We start from the raw sequence: 25,433 nt of genomic DNA, 5'->3' as shown, positions 1-25,433 counted from the left end.
CCTCTACCACACTGAGAAAGCAAAAAAAACCAAAATATGTATAAATATGTTATAAATTTATAAATATGTTATTTATAAATATGTATAGTTGAGTGAAACAAATTTCATAAATACCTGCATTTAGCCATATCCTCTGGCATTGTGGTTGGTCATTGTGTTGATCAGATTTTTCTACTTCTTTTGAGATATTTTGTCTTTACGGTATTGTTACAATTGCTCCTGGTTCTTCTCACCTTGCATCAGTTCATATGTCTTCCCAACTTTCTTTGAAACTATCCTCTTTATCCGTTTCTTTTATTTAAAAACATTATATCTATTTTTAAAATCAGCAAAAATATGCCTCTTCATTCCCACTGCCAATTGAGAATGAAAGAAAAGCAAAATCCCTGTTACAAACATGTATAATCAAGCAAACAGATTTCCACATTGACCACGTACAAAAATGGCAACAACAAAAAAAGTCTTGTTCTGCACACAATCCTTCAGCTCGCTGTCAAGAGTTGGGTAGTGTGTTTCATAATGAGTGTTTGGAATCACTAGGACCTGGAATCATGTTTGGTCATTTCACTGATCAATATTACTAATTCTTCCAAAGTCATTTCTCTTTACCATATTTACAATGTAGAAATTGTTTTTCTGGTTCTGTTTACTTTACTCTGCATCATTTCATTCAAGTCTTCCTAGGTTTCCCTGAAACCATCTCCTGCATCATTTCTTACAGCACAATAGTATTTTATCACATTTACATACTATAACTTGTTTATCCACTTCTCAATTGATGGGCACCCTCTTAGATGTCTAGACTTTGCCACCCTAAAAAGAGCTATAAATATTTTTGTACATTCTTAGTCTGTCTTGCTTAGGACTAATCCCTCCCTTAAAATCCCTTCCTTCCAATTTCCCCTTCTCCCTTCTACCCTTTCCCTTCTGTTTCCTTGTTGAGTAGAATGTATGTCGGTACTCAACTCTGTGTGTGTGTGTGTGATAAAGTTCTCAAATTCCACTACACTCTGTGCTGTGTGTACATTCTTTCCGTCTTTGATCAGTTCAGATGAGAGTGAGGTTGAAGTGTCAGCTGTTTCCCGCACTCTCTTCTTGTTTTTATAGGTGTCTAATTTGCACACCCTAATTATATGAGGTAATTTCCCCTAACCTTCCTTTCCTTTTCTCCCAATGTATTCCTCATCCCCTCTCTTTCCATTCCTTTTTTAAGGTCATCAAGACATAACAGAACCACTCTCAGGCCTTCTGTCTAATTAGACTTTCTCTATGACCCCTGATCATGATAGAGTTCAGAGGGGACACATGTATCATTTCCTCACATTTGAATGCAAGCAGTTTATCCTTGTTTAGCTCCCATCATTGTCCTATGTTTACCTGTTTATGTTTCCCTTAAATTTCTAGTACTTAGTACTTAGAAAGTATTCTGATCCAGGGATCAATTTGATTGCTATCCCCCCTCCCCGCTCCCCACCTACCAATCTGATCTCTGTAAGAGTTTTGGTCTGAGCAACAGTAGAGCACAAATTCCTTTCAAATACCCTAGTAAGTCCCTAAAAATACACTAAAAAGAGCAAGGATGCAGAAAACCAGAAAGGAATAGCCATAAACTCATCCATCTAATTTAGAACTGCACAGAAAGACTGGCACAATCTTGCAGAAGCCCAAGAGGTAAACCCATGAGAAAAGGATAACTATGTAATGTGTCCAATTGGAGCCTCAGAGAAAAAGTGATCTTAGCATAAGGACTAGAAGAGTACTAGAAGAAATGAAGCAAGGGATCCAAAGACCTGGCAACCACCATTATATAAAATAGGGACATCTGGAATGTTATTCCAGAGGCAATAGAGGCTTGCACATGGTGTCAAGCCAAGGTCATCCACTGTGTCCTGGGCCATTGCCATTCATTTTAACTTTTGTCATTGGACTTCCATGACTCTGGAAGAGAAAGTGAGGCTGATGACTCTGTGCAACTCTGCTTCACGTAAAGTCAGTTCACACACAAGTCGAGACATTACCCTATAATATTATTGGGCCTCTTTGAAAATGGACAAACAACAATGGTAGAATACTCCTGGACTTAGCTTCTATCCCCCAGCTGGAAAACTTTATTGACTCAGGGTGACAGAATTGTAGACTCCCTTTTGGTTTGGGATTTCGGCCCTGGTTATTCCTCTGTTGGCTGTGGACTGGAATAGAATCTGGAACTAAGATCTTTCTGCTTCTCTAGTCAGAACCACGTGGATGATACTTGCTTCTGAAGTTCTTTCTCTCTTGCTGCATTGCCTAGAGCCTGCAACCGCTCTTCACCCCTGAACGGGACGTCACCTCTTGTTGCCTCTTTATTCTGCCTTGGATCTGTGACCCAGAACTGGCTGAAGGGAGACAGATTTCCAGTTGGCTGGCTTAGGACTTTCTCCTGCTCTGGTTCGCAGACTCTCCCTCAGTGCCTGGTCATTTCCTTTCTACAATGTCTGTAGACCTCTGTGTTAACCCATGCTGAGATGAGCTGGATAAAAAATTCTCTCTTACTTTTTCTTACATTTCTCCTTCAGTAGTTTCTTGGCTGCATTTCTAGATCTGTTTGGATGAGTTTGGGGAGGTGCTTACTGTACCACCTGCTACTCTATCATCTTGGTTTTGCCTTTTCCCTTCATAATTTCTTGCAGTGTAGTAGTATTTTATCATATTTATATATACTCTAACTTGTTTAATCATTCTCCAGTTGATGGGTACCTCCATCAGTTTCTAATTCTTGAAAAGACCCGCTATAAAATATTTTGTACATATTGGTCCTTAGCCTTTTTCTTTGTGCTCTTTTGGTTGTTGACCTAATAGTGGTATCACTGGGGTCAAGGGTATGCACAGTTTAATGGGTTTTGGGACAATAGTTCCATATTGCTTTCCAGAATGGTTGAATGACTTCACACATCACCAACATTGCATTAATATATTTGTTTTCCCACAGTCTCTGCAACATTTGTCATTTCCTTTTGTTGTCAACTTAACCAATTTGATAAGTATGAGGTGATAGGTACCTCAGAGTTGTTTTAATTTTCATTTCTCTATTGTTAGTGATTTAGAGTATTTTTTCATAAGCCATAAGAAACCTTGAAGACCATCTCACAAGTCAATAAAGGAGTACCCAAACTGATATAATCATGGATCTTTGCAGAATTAAAAAAAAATTGAACAAAAATTTCTTTATATCTCTGAGAAATCATTCCATTAAACCAGCTGGTCAAAAGGATGTTCAATGACTTAAGGAGAATTCTGCCCTTAGAAAGTCATTGCTTTCTTCAAGCTTCCATTCCATCTAGCTAAGGCTTGGAAGGTGAGAGAAATGGTGGCATCATCCCCTAACTCTTGCTGCTTCATGTTTAGGAATGAGTCCTTGTTTCTTACTAGCTAACAAGTTCCCCCATATTAGAGCCACTGTTAACTTTTATTTCTGAAGAGCTTGCCATTGTCTGCTTTCCATAAGGCACAATTTTCTTCTTATTTGTTTAGGTTATATATTAATAGTTATTGTATTGTCGGAAGAATCTAGGCAAAAAAAAGGTTTAAAGTTCTTAGAAGCCATATTAAAGGTAAAATAGAACAGAATTTTTAGAGGCAAAATCCACTAAACTGTAGGCAGATGAAAAACGTTTTTCCCTCTAATTTTTCCTAAAACAGAAATGCTGGAATTTAAATTCTCTTGAAAAATATTTACTATTGGATTCATTCATTAAAACAGAAGTTTCCTTAATATTTTTGAAGCCAGCATCCATTACCAATCTATTTCTGCTTAATTAATTTAGTAAGAGATTAATTTTAATAATATTTAACATTTATATAATGTCTAGGGGCAGCTAGGTGGCACATTGGATAGAGTCAGGAAGATCTGAGTTCAAATTTGGCCTCAGACATGTAGTAGCTGTGGGACCCTGGTAAAGTCACTTAACCCTGTTTGCCTCAGTTTCTTCATCTGTAAAATGAGCTGGAGAAGGTAATCTCAAACCACTCTAGTATTTCTTCCAAGAAAACCCCAAATGGGGTTACAGAGAGTCAGACACAGCTGAAAGGACTGAACAATAGCAAACAACACGTAGTGTTTACCAGGTGCCAAGCATTATGTTAAGTGCTTTAAAGAGATTAAAACCTGCAATTATAGATAATAGCTAAAGATGAAATGGAATTGTTTAAAAAAAAATGAAGGTTACTGTTTGATTTAGAACTTGTCCCAGAGCCCAATTGCTCTGGAGGAATTTATGATCTAAGGCTGTGGTGTCAAATTCAGATACAAACAGGGTGGGGGAAGGAGTGTTAATACATATTGACTTAGAAAACCACAAATTAACAATATCTGTGTTGTATTGTATTTTTATTTATTTAGTTAAACATTTCTTAATTACATTTTAATTTGGTCTGACCCAGGCTTGGGGGTTTTACTGCTACAGGGGGACACCTCTGATCTAAGGAATGTGACCTCCTTGCTTCTTTTTCTTAATGTGTTTTTCCTTTAACAGGGGAAATATTTAGGTTGGAGGCACTCAAACTTTCATAAGGGCACTGGATAGCTGCAGTGCTAATCTAACAATATAACCATGGTTTTAGGTTTGAAATCTCAAAAATCTACCCCGTTTTTGCACTCAGTCAGTCAACAAGCATTTAATAATAATTTAATAATAAGGCTCCGTGCTAGGCTTTGGGGCTGCCAAGGACAAAGAATGAAACAATTCAAGGATCTAATTTCCTTAGGATATGAGGCTTATATAAAGCTCCCTCGATAAACTTTTAGTAATGATTGAGTAGTGTCTAATCTTCATTGTTCTGGTGAAAATTTATTTTCTCCGGTGGTTTCTAGAATACCATGTACAATATTTTGGCTATTATGCTTCTTTCTGATGATTATCTTCTTTTGAAATCCTGAAAACCATCGACTTAGGTGAACGAAAGGAAACTTCTTTGCTGATCAAACGTCATGGCTTCCTCATCAGGGTGCTGATGTCTCTGTTGGCTTTTGCTTTGCCTCTGACTAGACACTTAGAACTATTGTTCATTGTTGATACTCACTCAACTAATTTTGTCCAAATTGAAAAGTTATAAAATTTATTACATCTTATTCTTAACGAGAGTAAAAAAGCATAGATGAATTCAAGAATTAGTCAGTTTCCTGAAAGGAAAGCAGTTTTAAGCATCATTGAACAACTCTATGAAAAAGGCTGAGTATTATTTTACATGGTTTTAGACTTGCATGACTGGGAATTAGATATAGCAGTTTAAAAATTATATTTCACTTGAACTTTTGCAAGCTTAGGGCATGTTTTTATTTAAAAAAATCAGACACAACACCTTATATGGAGTACAGTACCAGATGTTTTATGAAATTCAACAGAAATTGCTGATGGCCACCTGGTTACTTTATATTAAAAATGTGTATACGCTGATGCCAGTTAGCATATAAATGTTATAGAATAATTTTATATTAGACCATATCAGAATAATAATCATGAGTAGAATGTTGAGAAATTTGTATCACTTTGTAAAACTTTTGCAATATTATGATTGTAATAATCACTTTTTATTAAGGGTTTTTGAAAAAGACAGTTGAATTAAGGTCAGGGCACTTTGAAATTTTAACTTTCTCTCTTTCTGCTTTTAAGGAAAGTATTTTGTTACCTGTAAGCCTGAAAGGAGAATAATCATTTTATATAGCTCCTACTGTGTGCCAGGCACTGTGCTTTATAAATATTCTCATTTGATCCTTAAAACAACTCTGAGTAGGTGCTGTTATTGTTCCCATTTTATAGTTGAGGAAACTGAGGCAAACAAGTTATATGACTTGCCCAGGGTCACACATCTGAGGCTGGATTTGAACTTAGGTTTTGCTGATCCAGGCCCAGCACTCGATCCACTGCCCCACCTAGTTGCCTCAAATGCCTGAACATGAGCTGTTATTAGGTATCAGTGTTTGTATTAACTTACTGACTTGGGTTAAGCGGCATACTTTTACTTTGAAAGCACTCTTTATAGGGGTCACTCAGATGCTATCAATTTTCAAGCTTCAGGAAGATCCCCACAGATTATAGCTGCATTTGTGGTTCTGGAATAGGTGATTGTGACAGCAGAGTAGGAACAGCACAGTCCTGTTTTTCCCCTAGAGCAGTGAGGCCCTATCCTTTCCCTATATTCTTAGCCCTTTCCCCATATGGTGAGCAGACAACTACTTCCCCCATATGCTGAGTAGGCAACCTCACCACTCCGTGACAGACCCTATCACCCGTGACCTCCTCGTCAAGGGACTTTCCCAAGACCACGCAAGTGCACTGAGACCCCTCAATGCCCGATAGTTATTTGTGTGATGTCATAGTCCCCATTTACATCTTATGAATATCGTAATGAAGGGACTCTAGATAGTGAAAGTATACCTATTTCAAGATAGCCACCCAGAAGACACAGTACAGCACAGGCACAAGTCTTTTTTTGCTTGCATAGCACAAATACTATGCCATAGAAAATTTCCATAAGTTACTCTCCCTTCAGCTCTGATATAAGCAAGTCCCCATTCCCCGTCCAACTTACCAACCAGTATCCTGAGCTGCTTGGTTTCGTTTGCTTTTAAAATAATAAAGCCCTGCTTGGAAGGACTCTGGCCTTGGTATTCTTACTGACTCTGAACCAACTCTCCCACTGCAATAGGATTTTTGGGCATAGACAATCATGAAGTTTTATAAGAAGAAATAAAAAAAGTACAGTTTTAGCAGTATCAGGATATTACTGTTGTAAGGCTTACTGCTAAGTGTGAATGGTTAGGAGTAGGAGGTTATGCTGTATAAGGATCAGCTGAAGTAACTTGTTTAGCCTATCAAAGTAATGCTTAAGGAAGGGGAGGAAGGTTTATACTTGCTTCAAGTTTCTTCAAGAAATAAACTTGTTCTGCTTGAAGTCAGAGGGGAGATCAAGAAGATGTTTCATGCATTGTCTGTAATGACAGGGGAGTGTAGAGTTAGCCATCCTTTGTTTTCAATTTTCTCCTTATTTGTTAAATAGGAAAAATAATACCTAATTACATATTTTCTATCTATTTCATTAAGATTTCAGTCTAGTACAAGCTACTTTGGGGAGTGGGAGGTGGCTTTGTATCCCCTCATCTAGATCAGTAATTCCCATTAAGTGGTTCACAGACCCCTTATTTTGTTGGTTGTAATGGTTGTCCAAGAGGTTCATGCTACAATTTCTTCAGTGGAGCCTTATAAGTTTTATAACTTTTTCTTCTGTGACAACAAACATGTGTGTTTTAGAACCATTATAGGTTTGTTTCTGCAGTGATTTGAAACCGTCTTAATCATGCACACAGTTATTTTGGTATTCATGCAGTGATTCAAACTCTGACTTTTTCTGTTCCTGCAGTTTTCAAACTGCCATGAGGGTATGGTATTCGAATGTACACCAATTCGCAATTCATGGTCAGACAAATGGAAATACTGTTATTTGTGTCTGTCCAATGCACCAGAGTAGCTCCCTCATTCTCTGCTGTTACCTTATAATTGTACCTCACTAGTTGTGTTCTCGTGTGATTAAGATTTTATGAACATTCATGTTCCTGTAGTGCACACAGTGGGCTGTTTGAAAACTATGGTCCTTGTACACATATAGTACAAGCCATCCTGAAACCATCACAGACCATCACAAATACTCTGCAGAAACAAACCTTGTATTTACCTCTCATTGTAGACTAATTAAGACTATTTTCCTGTTTAAATTTATCCTTCAGATACGTTACTACATATTCTTCTAATTGGTAAGTTTTCAAATTAGCTGGTTGGCAACATTGGTCAATTACCCGTTCACTAGAGTTTCTATGAGAGTATAGCTGGTGTGCTCGTGGTTGAAGAGAAGAAAGTTATGTGTGAAGAGTTTCTTTCCTTATAAAAGTAATTTTATATATAAACCTTGTTAATAATGAAGCAGTCTATGCAATTACACTTTTTAAGTGTATTTATGATTTAATACAGCAACTGTCAGCCAGTAGAAAAGTAAATATTTTGTATCATAACTAGCTATTCATTTTTTGTGGATTGGTTAAGTGACTAAAAATACCAAAATGAATTTCTATTTCTCAGTAAAGGAACTTATAAAATTTTCCTACCGTTTTCTACCACATATTTACATGGGTAAGGATTTTCACTTTATTCTTATTTTAAATAAAAATATAGAAATAAACTTGATTTAGGACCAGATTTAAGACTGTTGTTGAGCCAAATATTACAAACCTTTATTCAAATAAAAAAAATTCATCATAAAAATTAAGTTTATATATGATTGTTATATTATGATAAATACTTTCTAAGTTTTACTTATCTCATTAAAATATTGATAGTCAACAAAATTTGTAAAATACATAAATGTAATATTAAATCTTACAGATTATGGTAAATTTATGAGGTCTTGCTGGATTACTTTTAATTCTTACAGAATGTTCTGTATAAAATTTTCTCAATTATTTAATAATTAGTTTTATAATTTTATATTTAGAGTTTTAATAATTTTAGATAGAAGTAAATTTTATTTTATAACTACAATACATTTTAATTTGGAGCTTTTTGGGCAGAAGTTATTGTAATTATTGTAAGCACTTAATGCATAAATCTAAAACAATGTTAGGAATAGTATATTAAATTACCCTAGGGATTCAGAATACATTTTTGTTGTTGTTGAAACACTTTGGGAACTCTTTTAGAATATGCTTTGCACATGATAGTTGCTTTAATTCTAAGATGTTAACCAGTAGAAAATAAGAAATTAAGGGAGAAATATTTCCTCTGCTTTATGGTAAGATAATGAACACTACAACAAATCAGTAGGAGCAAGTGTTTTATTGAGAATGGTTGTGTTCACTTACATAAGGGAAAAAGATATAGTCTGACCAAAAAAGCAGTAGGCAGAGCAAAAAACCACCATGCTAGTTTCTGTGCTTAATGGCTAAACTTGTGACCTTGTAGTCATCATCCTAGGTACATTTCACTGTCTCCCAAATACCTTTCCTTTCCTCTTATTGCTCAAAAATAAAATATGCAAAATCTAAGATTATTTCTGAAGAGCTTTGATACCAGTCTATCCATAATCCTTTATTAAGCACCTGTATGGCCCAGGCACTAGTATTAAGTTCTGGGGGCATAAATACAAATAAGTGTAATATAGTTAAATATAAGTTAGAGAGGGGGGCACTAGCATTTGGGGAGATCAGGAAAGAAAGTGCTTCAGTTACATCTTGAAGGAAGAGAGAGATTTTGTGATGCAGTGATAAGGAGGGAGTGTATTCCAGGCATGGAAGATAGCAAATGCAAAGGCAGATAGATGGAAGATGGGAGGCACCACGTGTGAAGAACAGAGACAGGGCCAATTCGGCTGGATTTTAGAGTAGGAGAGACTAGAAAGATAGATTGGGGCCAGGTTGGATCATGCTTTAAAAGCTAAACAGAAGAATCTATATTTTATTCTGTCATTCAGTCAATCACAAAGCCAAGTTCAAAGGCAGATTGCAAAGGATTGAGGAGTACCAGTAGAAGAAATGGAGGCAGAATATGTAAACTACTTTTTCTAGGAGTTTAACTAAGAAAGGAAGGAGAGATGGGACAGTAGTTTGAGGATCTAGTAAATGCTCTTAAAAGGAAGGCTCGGACATGTTTGATGGCAGTAGGGATGGAGCCAATAGATAGGGAAAAGCTGAAGATTAGTGAGTGACAGGGAATTATTGAGGAAATAATCTGCTGTTGAAGATAGGAGACCCTTACATCAAGGGAGGGGTCCAGGTAAAGTGTTTGGCCTTGGCAAGAAAAAGGACTTCTTCATCATTGGAGACTGGGGGAAAGGAGATAATAGAAGATAATGACAAGATGTTTTGGGATGGAGAGAAGGGGGAATTCATGGGAAATATCCTGTTTTCAGTCAATTAGTCAAGTAAACATTTTTTAAGTACCTACTACATTCCAAGCACTATCATTCTAGGGATACATAGAATGGCAAAAGATAGTCCCTGGAGGACTATCCGTACCCTGGATCATAATCAAATAGGGGAGATAGCATGCAAACAACTAAGTGCAAAAAAGTCCTATACAGGGTAAATGGGAAATAGTCAGCATAGGGAAGGCAGGAGAATGAAGAGAGATTGTGAAAGGCTTCCATTAGAAGGTGAGATTTTAATTGGGACTTAACAGAAGCCAGAAAGCCAAGATGAGGAGGCAGAGCATTCATGGTATGGTGGACAGTCAGTGAAAATACCCTGAGTTGGAAGATAGAGTTTTTTGTTCATAGAAGAGCAAGGGGGCCAGTATCACTGGATTAAAGAGGATGTGGCGGGCAGTAAAATATGAGAAGACTTGAAAAACAGAGGGGTTAATGAAGGGCTTTCCATGCTGAACAGAGGATTTTGTATTTGATCTTAGAAATGATAGAGTCACTGGAGTTTGTTGAGTAGGGGGATGATATTGTCTGACCATCACTTTAGAAAAATCACTTAGGAGGGTGAGTGGGTGGATTGGAGTGGGGAGATTATTGTGGCAGGCAGACCCAAAAACATGTTATTGTGGTAGTCCAGGCATGAAGGATGTTACAAGAGTAAAGTCAACAGGATTGGCAACAGATTGGATGTGGGGGAGGGGATAGGAGACAGTGGTCTCCTATGCTTATGTTACAAGCCTGGATGTCTAGAAGGTTGGTGGTGCTCTTGACAGTACTAGGGAAGATACAAAGAGGGGAGGGTTTGGGGAACAAGCTAATGAGTTAAGTTTTGGACATGTTAAATTTAAGATCTCTACAGGACATCGAGTTTGAAAATGTCTGTTAGGCCATTGGAGATGTAAGACTGGAGGTTAGCAGAGAGTTTAGGGTTGGATAAGTGGATTTGAACACCATTAGCACAGAGATAGATGATAATTTATCCATAGGAGCTGATGAGATCTCCAAGTAAGAGTATATAGAAGAGAAGAGGGCCCTGGACAGAATCTCGTGGGACACCAAGAGTTATCCAGAATGAATTTGTTGAAGATCTTGCAAAGGAGACAGAGAAGGGGTGGTCAGATAGGTAGGAGGAGAACCAGGAAAGAGTACTTTGCTGAAAACCTAGAGAAAAGAGAACAAGGAGAAGAGCATGATTAACAGTGTCGAAGTGCAGAGAGGTTAAGAAGGATGAGAACTGAGAAAAGTTCCATTGGATTTGGCAATGAGGAGACAATTTGAAGAGAATAGTTTCAGCTAATAATGAAGTCTGAAGCAAACTGGAGAGAATTAAGAAGAGAGTGAGAAGGGAGGAAGTGGAGGAACCTATTTAAGATGGCCTTTTCAAGGAGGTTAGCTGCAAAAGGCACGAGAAATATAAGATGATCTTTAGTGGGGATCAAGTGAAGGTTTTTTGAAGGTGGGGGACATGGGCATGTTTGTAGACTATAGGAAGCAGCCAGTGGGAGAGATTGAAAATAATGACAAAGTGGGGATGATAAAGCAGGCAGTCTGCTGGAAGAAATGGGATAGAATGTGATTTCTTGCGCAGGTAGAGAGGTTGGCCTCTGCTTTTCTTCTCTCTGCTTTTCAGCAGTGGGAGGAGGAAAAGTGTGGGATGGTTGAAGCAAGAAGAGAATATTTGGAATATCTTCTGAGAGGAACGAGATGGTGAATCAGGGAGGAATAAAAGGATTGCCTTGTTGCAGTAAGGGTCCAGTTGAAGTTAGATGAAACCAATTTATAGTGTACACAGTCAGAATGATGTTGTGTCAGTATCCAGTTCCATTTAGCAGCATGTAAGTAAACACAGAGGTGGAAGATATGGATACATGCATATCTTCACAGCAAAACTTAACTGTGATTGACACTACTCTCATGACCAGTATAAGTCAAAGAATATCTAAACAATTTAGGCAAAATGTCTATTTTATCCAAGTTATCTGGTCTGTGCCATTAATAATGATTTTTTAAAAATTCTTATTTTATTGGGATGCTGAGCTCAGGAGAAATTATATAGGGCAAGAATACTCTAAATAATTATTCTTTTCTTCTGCTACATTTAGATTGTGAAAATGGCCTCAAGATATAGCTGAAAACCATTTTTTCTTTCAGTTGTTTGGTATTTGGAGAAGACCATTTGAAAAAGAAGGGGATATATAAGTGTAAGATATTTCAGCCTGATTTTATTGTGGTTTTCTGTAAAAATAAATCTCTGTTATTAGTCACTGATTGAGTGATAATTTACAAGTGGCAAAGTGTTAAAGTAGATAAGTGTCTCCTTCTGTGGAAAAGGTGCCAAAGTCTGAACTGCTAAGTTGTTTATTTTAACAATGGGAACATTTTTCTTTCTTCTATTCCTACACTGTTATTTGTCATACTAACTGGGCTATGTAAAAATGAGAACTGCCTTATAAAGGACAATAAACAGTTATACTTGATTTCTTTAAAGAAGCAATTATTTTTTAGCTCAGTGTTTTTCTGTTTTCCTACCTTTATCAGATATACAAAATTGTTTAACTTTAGAATTAAAAAAAAAAAAGCCCAGTACAACATATATGTCTGTGTGTGTGTGTGTGTGTGTGTATACACGTATATATATGTATGTACACAGGTTGAGTGCCCTAACTGGCTACTAAGTGTGCATCTAATGTCTCTCACTAAATCAACTTTTCAGGCAGCTACGTAGCACAGTGGATAGAGCATTGGGCCTGGAGTCAAGTAGACCAGAGTTCAAGTGTGACATCAGACACTTACTGGCTATATGATCCTGAACTGGTTACTAACCTTCTGTTTTCCTTAGTTTGCTCAACTATAAAATAAGGATAATAATAGCACCTACCTCTGAAGATTGTTGTGATGACCAAAAGGGAGAATATTTTTAAAAAGCACTTAGCACAGTGCCTGGCACATAGCAGATGATATACAATCCTTATTCCCTTCTCTTTCCCTTCCCTCTTAACTAACATCAGTTTTTAGAAGTAGTTATTACTTTATAGTACAGTTTAAGATCTGGTCCTTTTAGGCCCTCTTTCTTGAAATTCTTGACCTTTTGTTCAGTCAGATGAATTGTGTAATAGCCCTGTGTGGCTGGATCACAAAGTGTAGGGGCAAAGGGTATAAGAAGACTGGAAAGGTGGAGGAAAAGGCAGGTTATGCAGTGCTTTGAAACATCAAATAGAGGATTTTATGTCTGATGCTGGAGGTGATAGGGAGTCACTGGAATTTATTGAGTAGGAAGGTGACATGTTTAGACCTGCGCTTTAGGAGGATGGACTGGAGTAGAGAGAGATTTGTGACAAGGAGACCAACTAGCAGGTTATTGTAATACTCCTCGTGTGAGATTAAGGCCTTTATTAGGGTGGTGGCAGTGGCAGAGGAGAGAACCTTTCTGAAGGTATCATTAACAGACTTGGCAACAGTTTGGATGTGGAGAAGTTGAGGTTGCAAGCCTGGGTGACTGGGAAGATGGTGGTACCCTTGGCAGATGGAGACAGTGAAGAAGGAATTTGGAAGGAATGAGTTAAGGAGGGGAAGAAGAGGAAATGTTTAGCTAAAGGCCTCATTTTTTTCAGTGAAATATGAGTCAAGTTTCTCAGTTGAGAGGGTGAAGGGAGTGGGGAGATATCAGAGGTTTAAGGAGGAATGAAAAGGTTTGGAAAAACCACTCTAGTGAATGGCTTAGTGAGTCAGGTAATTGTAAAAGAATTGCCTTGCCTCAATGGGGGCCCAGTTAAGATTGAGTAACATAAATTTGTAGTTAATGCAGTCAGCATTTTCTGTAGCTTCATTCAGGACACATAAGTAGGAACAAAGGAAGTGCATGGTGGGTGTAATCCAAGGCTAAGGCTTGGTAGAGCAAAATCTTGCTAGGAAAAGGTACATGCCCTCATTACCTCATGTCTGGACAATTAATTGCGGGAGCCTGCTAATTGGTTGGCCTGCTGCAAGTCTCTCTCCACTCCAGTCCATCCTCCAATCACCCTCCAAAGTGATTTTCCTAAAGCACTTGTCCTACTATGTCGCCTGCTTCCTCAGTAAACTCCAGTGACTTACTATTCCATTTAGGATCAAGTACAGAATCCTCTGACATTCAAAGCCCTGGACATTGTAATCTCCCTCTCTCTTCCTTTCCAGTTTTACACTTCCTCGGTATTGAACTGCTTTTCAATCCAGTGACTCTGGTCTCTTTGCTGTCGCAGAAATAGGACACTCCATCTCTCAGCTCCAGGCATTTTCTCTGACTGTTCCCCATGCTTGGAATTTTCTCCCTTCTTATCTCTGTCTCTTGGCCTTCTTGGCTTCCTTTATGTCCCAGCTAAAATCCCAACTTGTATAGGAAAACTCTTCCTATTAATCTTTCTTAATTCTAGTACTTTCCCTTTGTTAATCTTTTCCTCTTTATTATATACCTATACATACATACATACATATATATATATATATTTATGTAGAGCTTGTTAGTACATATTTGTTTACTTCTGTCCATTAGATTGTGAGCTCCTTGAATGCAACAGCTATCTTTTGCTTTCTTTTTATTCCCAGTATTCATATTAAATGTTTAGCAAATTGATATTGTTGTTATTTTAAGCACTTAATGAATAAATCTAAAAGAATACTAATGATGGCCTACTCTAGTGTGAGGTGGGGAAGGAGGGAGGCAGATAGTTTGGAACTTAAAATGTAACAAAAAATTAAAATTAAAAAAGAATATTAAATAGGCACTTAATAGATACTTATTGACTAACTCTAGATCTTTAGGACCTTGCTATCAAGGGGCTGGGTATGATAGGAGTAATATCTGCCACCTTGCTAGTTTTTCCTTAAAGAATATTGAAACTGTTCTTAATTGGCTCATGGAGCTAAGGCCTGAGCCATTACTATAGCTTTCTGATTGCTTAAATGTAAAAGCCAGCCCCCAAGGAATAAGGATTTGCTCTCCCTCAGGCTTAACTGGGGCTAATGTAGAAGCTAGAAACTATGCTCAACTGAATCAATGTTTTGTCCTTGCTATATGTCCTTTCTATGCTATAGCAAAGTAAACTTTCTTTTATTAGCTCTTAATCTACTATCATTTTGTTCTAATTGCAAACCAGAAACACAACTGACCTAAATCAGACATAGTCTGAAACATTCTTATTTTGTTTTGGGAACCAAAAAAATGTTTATCAGGTTTTTGTTGTATATTGAAATATAAGGACAAAAATTATTTAGTGTATATCACCATACATGATCCATGTATAAATGTACAGTACACCAAATTTTTGTTGTGCTTCAGAAGAAAAGGTATGATCTATTTATGTTCTTGAAAACCCAAGTGGTTCTTCTTGGGATAAAGAATGCCTTAATTACCAGGTTCTTTCAGTAATTTGCATGCTGTGAGCTACTTTATTTTAACCCTTTGTGGGTCATTAAAATAATATATTTTAAATGGAATTTGTTCACACTGATGTTAAGTCCATTTAGTCTTTATTATTTCAGGATTAGATTTACTTGTACCCACAGAATGTTATCTTGATAGATTTTATCATATACTTCTAAAATGAACCTTTTATTCTTTTACACTCTCCATTTTCTCCTTCCCAAGGACTTGTATTTAGTTTGGGTCTGCCGTGTGTGTGTGTGGGGGGGGTTTAGGGGTTTAGGGGTGGGTGTGTGTGTGGGGAGGGTATTGAAGTAGCAGTCTCATCTCTTTCTGTCCCAAAGATCATAACTTTGTTGTCTGCCTTCTGAATAATTGCAACCACCATTAATTGATGTAAAAAGGACATTTAACATTTCAAGTATATATATTTTTTTCAAGTGAAAGAGACATTTTGGACCGTGGGATTTGATTTTTTAGGAAAGGACACGTTTATTTATACTGGTTGTTTCTCTCTCTCTCTCTCTTTTTTTTTTTTTGGCCACCCCTTCCTAAAAGAGACATATTCTTCCTAAAAGAACATGTTGCATATGTTCAAGTTACATAGCTTATAACACTTACTGAGATAATCAGAAGTACTTCGGGGTATCACAAAATAGATTTTTGATTCATAGAAGCAACTAGGTTGTGCAGTGGATAGAATACTGGGCTTGGAGTCAGGAAGACCTGAGTTCAACTCTAGCCTCAAACACTTACTAACTATAAGACCCTGGGCAAGTCACTTAACCTCTGTTTGCCCGAGTTTCCTCAACTGTAAAATGAAAATAATAACAGCACCTAACTCACAGGGTTGTTGTGAGGACCAAATGAGATAATATTTGTAAGTGGTTAACACAATGCCGGCACTTAATAGACACTGTATAAATGTTTATTCCCTTCCCCTTTCGTTGCTTTAGCATTACTTACAAATATCCTTAAATTAATAGAATGACAAACACAATGCGTTGCCTTTTCAGATTAATAACATGGTTTTGTGATGGATGTATTAGCTTTATAGAATTATGTGGTGATAATTGTCCAAGAAGGAGGAGTTCAATACCAAATATTAGTTCTACTACTGTTTCTGTCATTAGTTGTGTGGTCTTAGAAAGTCACTCCACTTCTCTGGACTTCATTTTCCTCTTCTGTTAGAAGTTGAACTAGATTATCTCTAAGTTCTAGCATTCTATGATTTTTATGATTGTAGTAATATACCTTACTAATTCTTATTAGAACAGAATTTTAGAGATTATCTAGGTCATCACCTTTGTTTTTCAGATCAGGAGATTGATTACCACAGTGGCAAAGTAACTTAAAACCTCATATAGCCAGTAAGCTGCAGAATGGCACAGTAAGTTAGAAAACTCTTCTTGACTGCAAATTCTGGTGCATAAAGTGTTATGTCATTTTTTTCATGTTGTTCAGTGGATGGAATCTGTGGCCCAAAAAACATTTCAAAAGGATACAGTACTTGAGGAGCCGAACTAAACTCATTTATTTAAAAACAAGCAAACAAACAAAAAACCCAATTTCTACCTTGTTTTTATCTACTCTTTAAGGCTTTGGTTTGTGTCTATTATATCTTCAGCTTATCATCATTGATGGCAGGAGATGAGGAAGATCATATTGCGCTAGATGTATGGTCCTCTTAAATGTGACCCGTTAGAAAAGGAGTATGCATAAACAAGTGTTCAGGATTCATTTCTTGGTTGTTCTTGTCTTCTCCAATGGATTTTTTTTAAGACCACAAAAATAAAGAAATTCCTGATTTAGCATTTTGCAAATCTCCTTGCGTACAGAATATGGATGAGCATATTGAGCTTTAACTTGTTTATTGTTGGACAAACCTGAGCAGACAGGTATTTATTGACAAGAATGTTGCTGAAGCCACCACATTGAATTAAGTTGTTTGCTTTCAGATTTAGCTTTTGTTTATATAAGCAGAGCACCTGTATTCTTAGAGCTTGATCCTGAGTGAGCAGAGTTCAAGGTTGAAAGTAAAAACAACTTCAAAAGAGATTAAAAAAAAAAACCCAAAACTTTTAAACTTGAATTTCTCTTGTGGTTATTGCTTTCCTTCAATTTGATCATATTACTTCTTCCTATCTTGATATCATGCTTCTTTCCTCGCCCTGAGGTTTATATATAAATACCTATTTCAATATAATTGACTACCTTTGTAATCCTCTTCATTTTATTTTATGCATTTAAAAATCATAATTCCTAGAAGGGGTCCATGAACTTCACCAGATTTCCAAAGGAGTCCATATATATATATTATGCTCTCCTTAATCACTTTTCTCTTTTTCATTTTGAAAAGCAGCAACGTTCTCTAACAAGGATCTTAATCTTTTTTCTGTCGTGGATCTCTTTGGCAGTCAGGTGAAACCGGTGAACCTCTTCTCAGAATAAGGTCTTAAATGTATAAAATAAAATACATAGGATTACAGAGGAAACCAGTTTTATTCAAAATAGTTACCAGTATATTAAAAGAAATAAATTCATGGACTCTAGGTTAAGAACTCCAGTGAAACATCAGGCTTTCTCAAGAACACTGTGATCCAGCTATTGCTAATAGACCAAGACAGTTCATAGATTTAGGAAAAGGAAAGAAAATTATTTAATTGCATGAGTCACAAACTCATTACATCCCATATCACATCACAGGTTCCCTGTAAAAAGGGCCAAATGGGTTCCCTTTTACTATTAGGGCCAGCTCTGGTTTCTCTTGATATTCACTTCCATTTTCCTTGCTTCTGGCTTCTCTCCACAATCACCCATATTTCATTCTCATTATCAGTGATTTTCATGTGGTCTGTGAATCCCCTGGAGATTCCGTAGACTCTTTCAGAGGACCGTTCCGAACAAAACTATTTTCCTAATAATATTAAGAAGTTATTTGTCTTTGTAGTTTCATTCTCTCATAAGTATACAGTGGAATCTTCAGCTATATGACCTCTGAATTAAAGATTGTTCTGAAGACATAAAGACTGATTCCATATCTTGTCTCAGAACTGTACTTTTGCCTTATTAATGGATGAATCTGTAGAAGTAATTGGACTTGCTGTTTTGCATGTATTTGATATCAATACCAACCAGTAATTGAGGATCTTCTTTTATGTGAATCCTTGGTAGCAAACACAAGTGATGCTGAAATATTTAAAATCTTGCATAACTTTTTTGAATTTAATTGTTTATCTTGGAAGAGCTCTGATGACATTGTACTGATGGTGTGAATGCAGTGTTGGGTCAAACTGCAAGGGAGAAATGCCAGGCTGTGCTGGTACTCATTGTGTTCTTGACAGCCGGGCACCCTTAGTTTAAAAAAAAAAATGCCATGCTCCTTTAGCAGTGTCCTTGATGAAGCAGTACCAAATACTAATTTTATTAAATCTTGACCCTTGAGCACATCTTTTTAATATTCTCTGTGACCCAATAGGAAGTACACGTAAAGGACTTCTGCAGCAGACCTAATGATTGACCCCAGGAAATGTGCTTGTGTAACTTAGTTGAGAGATGAATTAGTGGTTTTTTCATAGAACATCATTTTTATTTGGGGGGAAAAGCATCTGACAACAACTGTAGTTATTCAGATTGGGGTATTTTATAGACAGTTTCTGAGAAATGAACAAAGTGAACCTGTCATCTCAAGGAAAACAACTGACAGTATTTGTTGCCAATGGTAAAATTTGAACGTTCAAGTGAAAATTAGAATTCTGGAAAACTTGTATCTGCCATCATGAGCTTGACAACTTTCTAGTACTTAAAGACTTTTGTGATGAAATTGGTGGCGATATTAAAGCATTTGATTTCTTGATAATGTATAATAAAATGTGACAACATAGGGGAAAATCTATATAACTCAGTGAAGCAGTCTTTTCCAAATGATCGATGCATCGTGGATGTACCCATCAGTGGATGATTAGAAGATCCATTAAAAGTGCAAGCTGTATTAATGGATTTTAATGTAACAGAATGCAGAAAGTTCATCGATATGGTTTCAGATTCCACATACAACTAACCTTTAAGAAACTACTACTTGTTGAATAGTGGTGTAATATCAAAGAAGAATATCCAAAACTGTTTGAAAAGGTTATTAAGATATTTCTCATTTTTCCAGCTACATGTCTGAGTGAGGTTGGATTTTCTTCATATAGTTCAACCAAAACAACACATTGCAACAGATCGAATGCAGAAAGCAGACATGAGAATCCAGCTGTTTTCTATAAGGCAGACATTGAAGATTGGCAAACATGTAACACATTTTTACTCTTCTGACACATTTCTTTTTGTTTTGGAAAATAGTTATTCTTCATCAAAATATTAAGTTAGTATGTAATGGGTTTATGGTTATTTTAAATGAATAAATATTTTAAAATTTTATTATTATTATGTGTCATTAGACAAGAAACCAAAGTTCTTAGGGGTTTTCAATAATTTTTTTTTAAATGTAAAGGGTTCTGAGATCAAAAAGCTGAGAACCACTTCAATAAATGTATGTTGAATTGAAATAAGAGCTAGTAGAATAGCCCTTTAAGGGCAGCTAGATGGTACTGTGGATAGAATGCCAGGCCTGGAGTCAGGAAGACTCATCTTCCTCAATTCAAATCCGTTCATTCCTAGCTATGTTCAAGTCACTTAATCCTGTTTACCTCAGTTTCCTCATCTATAAAATGAGCTGGAGAAGGAAATATCAGACCATTCCAGTATCTTTGCCATGAAAACCCCAAATGGGGTCATGAAGAGCTGGACATGGCTGAACAACAAAGAGTAGTCCTTTAGTGAACTTCTATTATTTTCTACACTGTCATCTTCTTCAGCATCATCTGGTGCATAGAACTCTTTTGCTAGAGTTTTCTAGTTAGCTTCTTAGCTCCTGCTAAGCCAAAAAAAGTCAGATGTGTCTGTCATCTTTGTCTCCTTGTTGCGGTCTGAGAGGTTGAGACCCCTCAAAGACTGGAGCACTGGACGGGGTCGTCTGGAATGAATTCACAGACTCAAGCATTCTTTAAGTCAAGGTGGCAAAGATTTATTGTTACGCTTTTCAGCAGGCAAGGATTCTTAAGGAACCTGCAAGAGACTGAGGATGGAACTAGGGTTTATATGGAAAAGGGTGTGGGAAAGGAATGCCAGGGACACTGATGAGGTAATCTAAAGGTGCAGGTGTCTTTGGGAGCTATGGATGAGAAAGTACAGGGAGTATACCGGACAGGGAGGGAGATGACAGAGGTATGAATCTTTGGAGTCTGGCAGGCGGAAGAGTCCTTGGGCTGGCCAAGGACAAAACTCCTTGGGCTGGGCAAGGTACCCCTCTCCCTCTGTCTTGATGAGAGAATGCTCTGCAACAAGGGAAAGCTTTCTCACAAGACAGGAACTTACTAAGAAATTGGGAGGCTTCCAAAGACATGATCTGAGGGCTGGGGCCTGAGCAGCCCAGCACTCTCTCACCCAACTTTGTGTAGCTGCACCAGGGAGAGAGATCAGGGTCTTGCTGGGGCCCACTCATGAGTAATTGCTAGGCACAGTGTCCTTGGGCTGGAGAGTGATTGTCAGAGACAGTGCTTCAGAGACTAGGGAGAAATTGGGGTCCAAGTACAAGCACAAGCACCCAAGCACCTCATCATCCTCACTCTCTATATCTAGTTGCCAAGTTGTGTCAGTATTACTTTCAAAACACTCCCTGCTCCTCTGACGCAGCCACTGCTCTGATGCAGGGTCTCATAACCTCATGCCTGGATAATGGCAGTAGCCCATTATTTGATCTTCCTGCCTCAAGTCTCCCCACTCCAGTTCATCCTCCGCTCAGCTGTCAGATGGAGCTTCCTTAAGCATAGCCATTCAGTCTACTCCAGTGGCTCCTTATCACCTCCAGGATCAAATATGAAATCCTCTATTTGGCTTTTCAAGCTCTTCTTAACCTGATCTCTTCCCACTTTTCCAGTCTTCTTACATTTTATCCTCACAATGATCCAATGACACAGACCTCCTTGCTGTTCTCTGACAAGACATCCTGAGAAGACATTCCATCGCCTGCATTTTTTTTTTTTTAAGTAGTCAGGGTTAAGTGACTTCCCAAGGGTTACATAGCTACTAAGTGTCAGAGGTCGGATTTAAACTCAGGTCCTCCTGACTCCAGGGCCAGTGCTCTATGTATGCACCACCTCACTCCCCTCGCCCCCCATACATTTTTACTGGCTGTCCCCCAGCTTGTAAATTCTCTTCTGGAATTCTTTCCCTCATCATCTCCCCTCTCCTGGTTTCCTTGACTTCTTTAGGTCTTAGCTAAACTCTCACCTTCTATACCTTTTCCAATACCCCTTAATGCTAGTGCTTTCCTTTAAAGTGATCTCCTATTTATCCTGTCTATATCTTGTTTGTACATCATTATTTGCCCGTTATTTCCTCCGTTAGACTGTGAGCTCCTTGAGAGCAAGGACTGTCTTTTTCTTTATATCCTTAGCACTGTGCCTAGCACATAGTAGGCACTTAATAAATACTTTTTGACTTATTTATTTATTTTTACTTCAAAAGAGACAGTACCAGCCTTCAGTGTAGAAGAAAATAAAGTATTCAAGGTCAAGATGAGATTTGGATAGTTTGAGTTTATAGGAATTGGGTTGAGGAAGGAAGAACTTTAAATCTTTATGAGGCACAGAAGCATAGAAACATGGGTTTGACCTGGAAGGGAACAGGATGTTAGGGACCATCCAGCCATTTTACATGCAATGAACTGAAACCCTCAGAGATGAAATGATTTTCCAAAGGCCATGTCTTTTGGTTTCCTCCTGACTCCAGGTTCAATGCGCTTTTTTCTGTACTATGCTTGGCATGTTAAAATTTGTCAATATCAATGGAAAATGTGGAATTGCCTTTTTTGGAGATATTAAGAACAGTGTAGACCACTATATCTTAGGTATAGATTGAATATAGTTCTATCTAAAGTCGAGGAGTTGTGCTAAGTTTTACCAGGAGCAACTTTCTTATCTTCTACCATTTCAGATTTGGCAAGAGAATCACATTCTTAGGTCGTTTTGCAAATATTTTCTGAAATACCATCATCTGTTTTGTCAAGACATGATCCTTATGACCTCTGTAGTACTTAATGAATGTTTTTTAAATAAATAAAATTAATTCTATCTAACCTTCCCTGATGCCCTCAGCCGAAAGTGGTATCTTCTCAAATTTATTTTAAGAGTTTGTATGAACTTCTTTTCACATACAACATTTTGCCTTGTGTCATAACTATTTGCATGTGCCTTATCCATTCCAGTCCCCTTCTCCCCATTATCTTGTAAACTCCTTAAAGGCAAGAGCTATGCTTTATTTCACCTTTGTATCCCATCCTAGCACAGTGCCTGGGATGTAGCAGGTGCTTAATAAGTGTGTATTGAATTGAATGAAAGCAGAAGTATCTATTGACTCAAAGAGAAAGGCAGGCAAAGGTAAGTGGTGGTGTTACTGGTAAAAGCTAGACAATTATTCTTGCAACTCTATGTTACTCCTAGGTATCTGACTTGATGTAAGTCAGGAAGGATGGTCTCTGTGGAACTAGATGTTTTGGGCTCAAGGAACTCTTTGTAGGGAGTCAACATCTGGAAATTGCTACAAAGGGAGAAATGGTTAGCCTTCAAATTGCATAAATGATGGAACCATCTTGCATGTGAACACCTGGCTTTTGACACAGGCTATTTTAAGTTTCATTAACAAAGTGAGATTTATTTTCATTTTTTTTTCTTTGTTTCAGGAATCTTTGAGAAACATCTGAATTTATTCTCAGGAGTATCAGATTAGAAATTTCAGTATTCTGTTTCTAGCATTTTCTCTGATTTGAATGATTTTTGCAGTGATGTGGAACAATTGTAACTTTTGCATCTATAGAATAGAGATGATTAAATTTACCATAGGCATATAATTTGTTGTGTTTTTTTTTTAAAGAATCTAATGAAAAGATTTTGTGGTAGCAGGTAGCTTTGAAAAGAAATACCAGAAAAGCTAATGACTCTCTTAATGATTATTAAAGAGGGATTCTCTTGCATCTGTGAACTTTCCAAATAGTCATATTTGCTTCTGCTGTGATTCGTGCTTGAAACAAAAATAAAATATAACATTGTGTCTCACCTTACTGTGTAAAACCTTAAATTGTCATAGAAATGTGAGGTGGTAGTATTTTTTTCTATTTTCTATTATCTTATTCTCATATTTTTGATGGGTAGATAAATAGAAATAGTCCTATGACAAGTTGTTAACCTGCTGTTAGTCTTTTACATTTATTGTTCTGCGGACTATTGCCCATGTGGATATAATAACTAATTTTTAGTTGAATAAAAATAGTGTGATGTAAGCTCTGTAGATTAACTGAAAACATCTACAATATGATTCCAGGAGTGGAGAAGAAAATGAGGATAATTCTTGTTACCACATAATTTTCACCTTTTCTACTTGATTTTTATGTTTTTAAACTTCTTTTGTTTCATGTAGCTTGGAGAGTATAAGTTTTTGCTAATATGATAATTATTAAAAATATTATTCTTATAAGTCAGTGTTTTGTCTGGATGATTGTGGGCAACAGCTCAGTTTATATTAGTAATTGAGTTTCTTTATAGTCTGTTTATTGAGTTTTCCAGGATATTTTGAGATTTGTATTTGGGATTTGTCATCTCAACTCCATGAAAAATAGTGAGTTTCTGTTCCATAATCTTGGTCCCCAGGTCATATCTTGCTGGATATGGGTAGGTGTGAAATTTTTTGTAACCTGTGGTGACATGTTGTAGTTTCTACTATTTTCTTGCATAATCTATACTAATCATTAAGTCTCATATCCTTAGGGGTATAATAATTTCCATCTATAATTTCTGTTAGCAAAAAACCTATTCCTGAATAGTTATTATAAATTCCTCTGTTTTCACATTCAAATCCACGATTCAGACATTTGTTCAGTATGTCTTTGTTAACATATTGTTGGTAGTGTTTATGCAGATGTTGTTGATGAAGATTTGTCTTTTGATTTTATTCTAGGATCTTAACTGTTTCATAGTCTCCATCTGAAAATAAGCCACTTTGGGTTATTTTCAACAAGTCCAGCGTATGTCTGAGTGTAGCTGTTATCAGCACCTATTCAGTGAGGTGACATCTGCTTGTTCAATAGATTTCTGTAGGTTTTTTTTAATCTGTTTATCTCGTGCTCTCAGAATATCTATCAATCTTCTTCCTTTTTTTTTTTTTTTGGCAAGGAAACCTTTTTATAGCTGCCTCAGAGTTGTGAACTTGTGTTTTACTCGTGTTATGTGGGCTTTATTAGAATATTTTCCAAATCGATTATGGCCCATTTTATTATTATGCTTGTTGGTTATGTTGCCTTTATCACTGTCTTCATCATATTCACGATACCGTATACCTTATTTTAGCGTAAGCAGTATGGTATTGGTGTAATAGGGAGTGAGGGAATAGTGTAATTCTGAAGAAACAGACAATGTGTAGTCATTGTTATTGTGTTTTTCTAAAAAATCACCATTGCAGGGGTTAAAAGTATCTATTAAACTCTATTTCCTGTATTAAAAAAAATAACCTTGGGTTGTAGATAAAAAGGGAGGGTTAAAAAAATCAAGTCCATATAAAGCTTGAAAAGAAACTTACGGCAATGGATTTGCACATAGATCTTAATTGGGCCAATTGACCTTGTGTGATGTATTTACAATTGCCTTAAAATTGTAAGCAGATGTTTGAAAACCCTTAGTTAATAGGTTCCTGACATCTGTTTCAACATTGATATTGCCCACCAAAGCAGCTGTAATTAGTAGAATACCTAATACATGCATCTTTTCCTTACTGGCCTAATCGATCAGATTTCTCCCTTGGATATTTAAGTCAACCATTATTTCTTATTTTAGTTGAATAAATTTTGCACTTTTTCTCTCCTCATACAGAAGATCAGTATGACAGCTTAGTTGAAATATAATAGTTGTTCTCCAGGAAAGTGTGCTTGTGTGTGTGTGTGTGTATGAAAGTACAGTATTTTACCACTACACTATCATTGTAACAGTAAAATTGATTA

The 25,433-nt window shown here is 36.8% G+C and overlaps 1 protein-coding gene across 3 annotated transcripts in view; it reads left to right on the top strand.

The window, feature by feature from the left end:
- The window catches only part of HLCS (holocarboxylase synthetase), a 225,857-nt gene that overhangs the window by 112,878 nt on the left and 87,546 nt on the right, over nt 1–25,433 (top strand). The window lies entirely within an intron of this gene.

Source organism: Vombatus ursinus, unplaced genomic scaffold, assembly GCF_900497805.2.
Source record: "Vombatus ursinus unplaced genomic scaffold, bare-nosed wombat genome assembly UNPS02014809.1, whole genome shotgun sequence".
Taxonomy (NCBI): domain Eukaryota; kingdom Metazoa; phylum Chordata; class Mammalia; order Diprotodontia; family Vombatidae; genus Vombatus; species Vombatus ursinus.
Note: the sequence above shows the minus strand (reverse complement) of the source record. Positions and strands in the feature narration are given on the sequence as shown.